This window comes from Polyodon spathula, chromosome 17 (genome assembly GCF_017654505.1).
Source record: "Polyodon spathula isolate WHYD16114869_AA chromosome 17, ASM1765450v1, whole genome shotgun sequence".
Lineage (NCBI taxonomy): Eukaryota > Metazoa > Chordata > Actinopteri > Acipenseriformes > Polyodontidae > Polyodon > Polyodon spathula.
In genome coordinates this window covers 6,017,108-6,026,261 of record NC_054550.1, presented here as the reverse complement: position 1 = coordinate 6,026,261, position 9,154 = coordinate 6,017,108, and positions in this window count along the sequence as shown.

The window sequence follows — 9,154 nt, the reverse complement described above, 5'->3', positions numbered from 1 at the left end:
TTAGAAAGAGACTGTACATTAACTGAGTATGAAGAGAGCTCTGGGTTCAGTGGTCGGTAAAGCTAGGTTGGCATGGTGAAGAGGGTTGAGAATATAAACTGGTGTGCCATGCGCCATGTTATTGACAGTTTCGTGTTTCCATTTGGTACATCACTGAGTACAGCTATCAGTCAGTGGTACGGTTTCTGTACAGTCACTGACACCAGGGTCGAGGAGAGGACCTAGGGGAGGGACCAGGGTGTGGTGTAAACTGACGGGACTGCTGTGATTGGATACATTTGCTCATATTTTTTAATCATTTTAAAATCCTGGGTTTTGTCTTTTAAAACCCGTAGGTGGACCAAAGAGAAGGGCAGTGTTGTCTCGGAGTTGGTTATATTGAGTCAGTGAGGTATGTTTAAAATAATTAATCACAGGTATTATAGTAGCTCCTCCTTATGGGCACTAGACTCAACCATTTGATAAGTAAATTACAGAACACGTGGGATATATATATATATATATATATATATATATATATATATATATATATATATATATATATATATATAACTTCAATATTTGAGCAACAGCAATAGGAATAATGGGTCTGTTTTAAGAAAGTAAAAGTTGCCAAATAATATGTAAATTGGCAGGCAGTACACATCTTTGAACTGAAATTTGAGAAAATATAAACACTCACATGTTTTAAAATATTCAACTTACTTTTTCACTTGCAGATGCTTGAAGTAATCCTATTTTTCTAGTACTGTTTACAGAAAGGGGTCGAGGTCAAAATGAAAGGAATTTATATAGACAGAGGGTATCACAATAACGTTAATTACAAATGTTAGCTTTTGGCAGTTTTTAGGCGATGTAAGTTTTCTTAAAAACGTTGTCAGCCCGTTGCTTTTTGTACAGTACGTACACATGTAAAAGTTGTGTTGCTTGGCTAGTCACCGAATAAAAGTGATTAGGTTGTAATGTACCTGGCAGGAAAATCGACCATGTATCGTTTTGTAGCGTGCACACGGGAAGGCAGCAGGAGGGCTGGTAGGTGAAATGATCATTTTTGCACAGCGGTATCAGTGCTATGCCTCAGTGCGAGAGATCCCGGTTCGCGCCCGCTGTGTGTGGATTGCCTTGCCCTGTATGATGCCCCTGTCTGCGGGAATTTAGAACACTACAGTATTTAGATTTGACACACACCCAGCGTGTGTGCAGAAAAATAGTGTAATTACAGTTTTCAGCCACTGGGTGACGTGTTTAATGCAAAATAAATAAATGCAAGCCATTTAGAATAACACAATTAAATGCGCAAATATGAAAAGTCAGGCGAATTGCTAGTTTACAATTCTCATAAGATTTTCAAACACAAACACGACTTTTAAGCTTTCTATGCGTGAAACTGACATAATCCTGCCGCTAACCCTCCTCTCCCCAACAAAGGTCATTATGGACTTTGCAATATGACTTTTCATTATCCATACCTACTGTATTATCTATTTGCCATTGATCCAAACACATCTTTCTTAATTTCCGAGGTTCTGCCGTGCCTTCTGGAAAACATCAGCAGCTGCCAATCTGCCAAATAATGCCACGCACGTGCCTATACTTTCAGCTTGGCATAAAAGCATTATTTCCAAAAATTGCACAGTTTGAGCCAGAGCAAATAGAATTACATTTTTTTTTTTTTTTTGACTTTGCCAGTTATCTGTTTGCTCGTAACATGTCTTGATTTACTGTACCACAAACGCTTAAGAGAACAGTTCATTAAATGCGTTGTTTAGCTTGGTTCGTCGACGGTGTTATAAATGAAGATTGGCATTGTTTCTCATTGCAGTGTGTTTGACGTGTGACACCTCACGCGCCTCTAAAGGGATTGATCTGCTTGGCAGAAAAAAGCGCTTCTGCTGACAATGTGTTTGTAAGATTAATAATTCCATCCTATGGTTGATGTTAATAATTCCTCTGGTTGATGTTCTTCTGCCAGAATAGTTTGCAGCACCTTCTGACTCAATTGTATGCAAGAAACAGAGGGTACGTGGGACGGTTTCGCTGCTAGTGCTTAGCAGGCTGCTAGCTAGCAAACTATCTGTTGTATTTATTTATTTATTTGTTTGTTTGTTTATTTTTAAACCCAATATTTTAAGATAGGACGATAACGTTTACTAGAAATCTACTCAGCAAATTGACACGATTAAAAGAAACGTGTTATTTTCTTTTTTTTTATGGAAGTGAATTGGATTTAGCAGACTGATACCTAGATTTTTTTCTTTGTAAAACTATACTTGATCAATGACGCGAAGAACATCTGATTGTGACAATGTGCTTTTATGCATTTTGTAATGTAAGGTGTGCGAGGGTCAGGTCATGTCTACAATGCACTTTCAGTTGCTTTGTCCACCGCCTGTAATGCAATAGAACACTAGGTGGCAGAATCGCACTTCAATAGGCAATACAATTATGTTCTTTGGGTGCACAGTGACTTTTATTGAATTGCTGTTAAGGTGACTTCTAAGATTGTCTATGTAAAACAAGTTACCAATATACATCGAAACATATCCCAGGTACATCCCCAAAAAAAGAACAACAACACGTGCGGGCGTTGCAACGAGATAAGCGTTCCTATAATAAGCGGCGCTGAAATTGCATGCAGAAAGGTGAGGCAGATTTAAAAGCAAGTACTTGACGTTTTACTAGCAACGTTTTTTTTTTTTTTTTTTTTTTTTTTAATTAAACAAACACAGTTACAGTTAGAATTTCAATGGTAACTTAAATGCTACATGGTTCTATTTCTAACACTGTGTTAACGACGTGAGAACCATAACACGATGCATTGCTTTATGACTGTGTTGTATCCTCAGACTAGTGTTCGCCACAGTGAGGTTGTACATAACAGGTGTTACCTAAAACTAGTTTTCAGAGTTATTTCAGGCTTACATACAACCTCCATTCCCTAGGGATTCACAACTCCGAGGTTCTGCTGTATGTGTTGTTGAATATTGAACATCCACTCAACCTGTCCGATTGATTTTACAGGTTACATTATTTCGGTAAGGGGCTTGTTAAATCGTTTGTGGTTTGGTGTATATGTCAGAATAATGAACCCACTGAGCCATGAACTTGCACAACACCTGCTATGAATTATCTGGATTGATGTTTACAGTTGCACTTTCTCTACATGTAGAATCGTGTTCAAATAAAACCACAAAAAAAAAACGATTATTCCTGTAACCCACCACGTGTATGTGAAGGAGTGAGGTAGTGCAATGCCTGAACTGCGTGGGCAGAATTAGCGTTTATTCCATTGTACTCTTATACAATGTACAGCAGAGTGACACAAACATAGACTGGGTTTTAGTTCGGTGATCTGTTTTAACTCTACTACAGTGCATTCTAGTTAACTTCTAGTGAAACCACTTTTTTTCTGCACTTGAAGTAACTGCTCTTAGTCACCAGCCAGTACTGTAACCCCAAAACAAAATGGTTGTTTAAAACACACACACACACTCACACATTTTATATGGATGTTATTGTAGTCAAATCCACTGGCCTTTTGTATATCACGTTACCTTTACTCATTTCACGCAATGTAGAATACTTTTACAGTACAGTTTTGAACACATGTTTATATAGGTTTCTACCACACCTTCATCAATTGCCAGTAGTTTGAGTAGCTGTACAGAATGCAGAAGAGTCTGTGTGAAAAAGCAATCTATTCAATGTGTGACACAGAGCAGCCTGTAAGCATCCTGTCCTGTCCTGACCCCCTTATGCAGTAGGTGTTTTCCAGATTTGACTTTCTTTCTTGGTTGATAATCCCTGAAGAGTTTATTTTCTTTTCTAGCTGGGCTCAAGAACACTTTTTAACATGCTTGATTTCCTCTTCCAATCCAAGGTCAGTTTGGGTTAAAGGCCTTTTTTCTCTCTTTAGGCTATCCAGCTTTGTCTTTTATGTGCCAGCGATTTATTAAATACTATTTTACGTAACTTATTTCTCCACCCTGACATGTATTACAGTTATTCAAGCACAATCCTTACTGGCATACCAAGTTGTCTCCACACTGCCTCAAGAGCATGCATAGTTTTATGACGGCTGCTTTCCCCACCCTGCATCATGGGAGGTAAGGGTTTTTCTTTATTTCTCATCCAATTAATGATTCAGTAGGTTGAAAAGTGAACTTTCCAACATTGCACCACGAATGACCATGTTTAAACCCACACCTAATGAATTATTTGGGAGAACATAAACAAACTGGACTGTCAACAACACAATTTGCGTTATGCAATGTGTATAGGGCATAATACCCAATACACATTGCATTTCATTTGACATTAGATATTACAAACAGTGCTGTAAAACATGAGAAGTGTGCAGACTTGTTGAAAACACAATAATACTGTGTGACCTATTCCATCATTCTCGCGTGACACTGACTAATGGTGTTGTAACAATGGTATCTTAAATGGGCAGCTGATGAGATTTTATGCACGTATTCCTATCCCATCACTTTTATGGTATCAACAAAAGTAAGTTTCCAGGCAATACAGCTCACTCCTGCCAAGTCATGTGTTTCATTACAGCATGGTAGGTACTGTAAGAAGCAGCACGGTTCTTTACCAAATTAGGTCGATTACGGTCACAATTTAACAAACACGTGGGCAGTCGAGATGTAACTTGAGCAACACGCTTTAACCTGTTTCAGCTGGCAGGATTGATTGTCATAGCAAATTTGTACTGTGACAGATAAACGGAAAATGTTGGGAGGTGCCGTGATTCGTGTTTAATCATTCTTCTGAAACGATTGCAGCAGTTGGAAACGTTCAATTTGGCGTATCAAAAAAGAAATTATTATTATTATTATTATTATTATTATTATTATTATTAATAATAATAAATAGTTTTTTTTCCTCCACACGAGGGCTTAAAGCTGTTGCAGCAAAATTACGTACACATTATGGAACTTTTTAAATACAGTTTTACTGTATTTTTTAAAGGCTAGGCTACACGTTGTTACCTTGTGAAAAATGCAGTTATTTGCTGGGTTCAGGCAATTTAGGAATAAGATAAAAAGTAAAACACTTTGTGGTCTGCTTTCTCAATAAGTTTATGATAAAGTACATTTTGAGAATAAAGGGATAAAAGTTGACTAAGGTCAAACGATTTGGCAATGCTACTAAAAAGCATTTACTCTTCCTAGATTGACACAAGTAGATTGTATTGTGGTCAGTCTCACCCTTCCACTGTTTAGTTTCACGAACTGCAAAACAGGCTTCTGTGCAAGTGACTCCAGTGAAGAAAACTGCACCAAAAAAAAACCGCCCAAAAAAACAAGTTCACAGATTTTAACTGGTATTGTTCAAATTACTGTTGGACCATATCAATAAAAACAGTCATTCTGAAATCATTTTGAGTGGGAGGGTCCTGGTGGACTAGTGACACATGTGTAGCTTTAGTTTGCTTAAATATAAGCCTGAAGTATAGGAGTAAGATGTAAGAAGTTGCAATATTATCAGTAATCCTGACGCCTGACATTTCTATTGACACATGTTTCCAGCTATAAGCATTCCCACAAGAATTTGATGGTTTTCTTAACAGTGTTTCCAGTGGTCCCCAAGGTCCTTAAGATATGCAGAACACTGTGCTGTTTCAGCTAGAAATTCCCAATCTACAGTTACTTCATTGCCTAGTCTGGATTGGTTGTTTTATTTTAAGGCCATAACCAGTTTTAGCAGATGTTAATATGCTGAAGTTTAGTAGAGATTACCGTATGAACGAGAGGAGGGCATTCGGCCCATTAAGCTCATCCAGTTGCTAGTTGCTGATTGATACCAAAATACAAAAAGTACTGGAGATTTGTCCGGCTATTCAATGGGGAATGAAAACCATAGCACCATATGTTCTTTTAAATATCAGCATGTTCACTTTTGGATTGCCATGTGAACTTTCTTGTTTTTAAATGAGACTTAACGCTGGGCAAGCCCAGAGTAGAATCTGTTCTGCATTCCCCATAGAGCCATTGAGTTTGTACAAGAACATTGAAAAGAAAAGGCTCTATGCACATCTCAGAGCACAGTTCAATTGTTTTTTAGTCCAAAAGTTTGATATTGAAAATGACTCAGACTTGCAAAAGCTTCATATTAAACAAATATCAGTGGGTGTGTCACTATTGGTGCAGCCTAGTGCTTAGTAAAGGGATGGTTACCAGTAAGCAAATGCAAAATCTTAACAGCGCTGGAGAGAGAAATGACCTAAAAAGGAGATATCCGTCATGTTTTTTCTTTCTCTTTGTTGCTGATCTTAAGCAGTTTTGTAAGCCCTCCATACACAGCCAGTCCAGTGAACTGTACCAGGAACCCTTTTCCTGTGGGTGGGTGCTAATCCATAGCTTAGAGAGATGGCTAAATTGGGAAAGGAATATTGTCTGACCAGATGTTACTGTTGCACCTGTTTATTGCTGTTAAATACGAGAAACAACAAAATGGCCCAGGAATGTCCATCAGAGTTTTTGTTTTTAATTTATTTTTCTGTCTACTTTTTACAGAATAAAATCAATGTAGCTGGAATACTTACTGCAAATAATAAATATATAACAAAAGGTTTGCTGTTTCACAGCTGTTTTGTTAATAATTAATAAATAACCAAGGATATTAATTTAAGCACTTCTGTATGAATCTAGTTTCTTATGTCTTACGTTATCTAAAAGTATTTGGAAGCAAAATTGCACCAGTCAGAATTATTATTTATTTATTTATTTTTAAAGTGGATTCATTTTTACTTGTTTTACTTGACATTCAGTTATACATAAGTGAGACCACTTATAAATAACTGTGGTCAAAAGTAACATCAGGTTTTCTTATACATTTCTAATTGTTCAAATTCTTCATTGCTGATGGTAATTACTTGTAGTTTTCTTGTAAACATGTCACACAGAACAGTAAGACAAAGGTTATTGCATTAAATGTTGAATATTTATAAGGATCACTTAAGACATTTATCTAATGAATGGAACACAATTCTGGACTAGGAATCCAAATACTCAGCAGTGTTTTTATATGGGCACTGATTGAAATTGTATTTGGATTTTTGAAAGTGATGGTTTGAAGGTAGGGACGTAGTGATGATCTAGTGGCATGGTCTAATTTAACCGTTTCACTAAATAATGAATTACCAGTACAACTGCTATATATCCTTTCAAAGGGAGATATTCTCTTTCATTCCAGCCTTTTTCTGTCTAATACAATTTTTTTGTTTCAGCACTTTGCAGGTGTGTTTATTTTTAGCTGATGTTATTGCTTCTTGCAATAGTGCTATCTCGAGAGAATGCTATTGTAACATGTTGCTCCCTTTTTGCTGCATTCATTAAATCAACATATTTAGAAAAAAAAGTGCTTTACGTGCTTTTTACTTTTACGTTTTCATATTGTTTTGTAAACAGGAGCTTGGTAAATCTGCCCAGTTATGCTCACGACATGTGCTCTGAAGTGATTTTCCGTTACGTTTCATAGTGCGTTTAAGCCAGTGTTAATGACTCATGGATCAACCGCGTGGCTTTGACCGGAGCTGCTGTGCCCCGGGGTTAACCTAGCTTGGCCCGCTGTGGAGCTTAATTTCACTTCCCAGCAGCCCTGCTGGAACTTTCATTTGCTACACATGTGCACCCTGGCTTTGGAATGCCAAACCTTCCCGTTATCTCAAGCCTGCTAAGTCTCTACAAACCTTCACCACCAAATTTACAACAGTGCTCCAGTGGTGTTGACTGGGACATTATCAGTAGTGCTTCACTTTCTGCACCCACAGTGCTGAAAGGAATGTAACGTGTATGATATGAATACACAAGTACTGCTTTCTATTATAAATGTATAGTTAAACGTTAAATGATAAAACGCATGGTTTAGCGGACTTCAATTAGCGTAATCATGGACTGTAAGCTAATACTCGATAGTTGAGGATTACTGGTAATCGGGGTCTGTGAACCCAACCGTTTATTAAGTTTAGATTTACAGCCTCAGTCTCTATAGAGATTAAAAACAGAGCTACAATGTAAATCAGGGGTTGTCTTCACAGGGCACTTTGTGGCCAGTTCAGTTTTGTAATCAGCTTCACTAAAGAGATGCATGTTAGGGGTATAAAACTCATAATTTCATCAACAGAGATCTGTTAGACATGGTAATAAGCAGGTGGTAGCACCGAACAGTCGACTAGTCAACTAGAAAAGTGACAGTCAATCACAGAAAACTGGTAGTCGACTATCCGCCCACTTCAATTACAAAGAAGTCTCAGCAACATCAAAAATATTTGTGTTTGTTTAAAGTGTGTACTAGCAGAGAACTAGCAGAGTTGATATTTTAATTGTATTCAGCTGTTGGCATTAAACAAAGTGATTGTGAAGTGTCTGGTTTCAGATGGACCAAAGTAAAGTTGTGGTTGCAATCGATGACATAATAATGACATTTTAGAATGTTAATAAAAAACGGTTTCAAAGATTCTATGTGGCTTTCAAGCAGTTTACAAAACTGTATGCACACAAATTGAGAACCAGGCATGGTCAAATATGTATTTGTTATATATATATATATGCGAGAGTTAGAGGTGTTGCTACAGTGATTTCAGTCTGGTCAAGTCAAAACAGGCACACTGAGTTTGTTTTCTATTTTCAAACACTTGGTTGCTGAGCACGTTTTATAAACCTCAGCTATGACTAATGCATTACAATGTACAGGTCCTCTTGGACACAAGCATGCCATTGATAGGGGTACCATAGCAACATCAGCAGACATGCTACAACATGATCACTGTTGTAAAAGTTTATATCTTGTGTCTTATGTCTATATCTTTGTATCTTGATCTTGGAGAATGTAATCATTTACCACCAAGAAGAAAGTTTAAACAAACTGACTGATTCATTCGGTGGACAAAATATATAAACATTATTAAACATATTCACCCTAACATTACCAATAGAATATCATTTAATAACACTATGTAACACAAGTTTTGTTCCTGGGTAGTAAGTGTTATTTCCTAATTGCTTATGCCTCAAAGTATAGAAAATGGCTATTATTCCCCACAAACTTTGCTTTTGTGACCAGGACAGTGATATTTGAAAATATCACTATTTCCAATGGGAAAATGGGCAAATGTGTGTCTTTTTGTTCACATAAAGTCAGA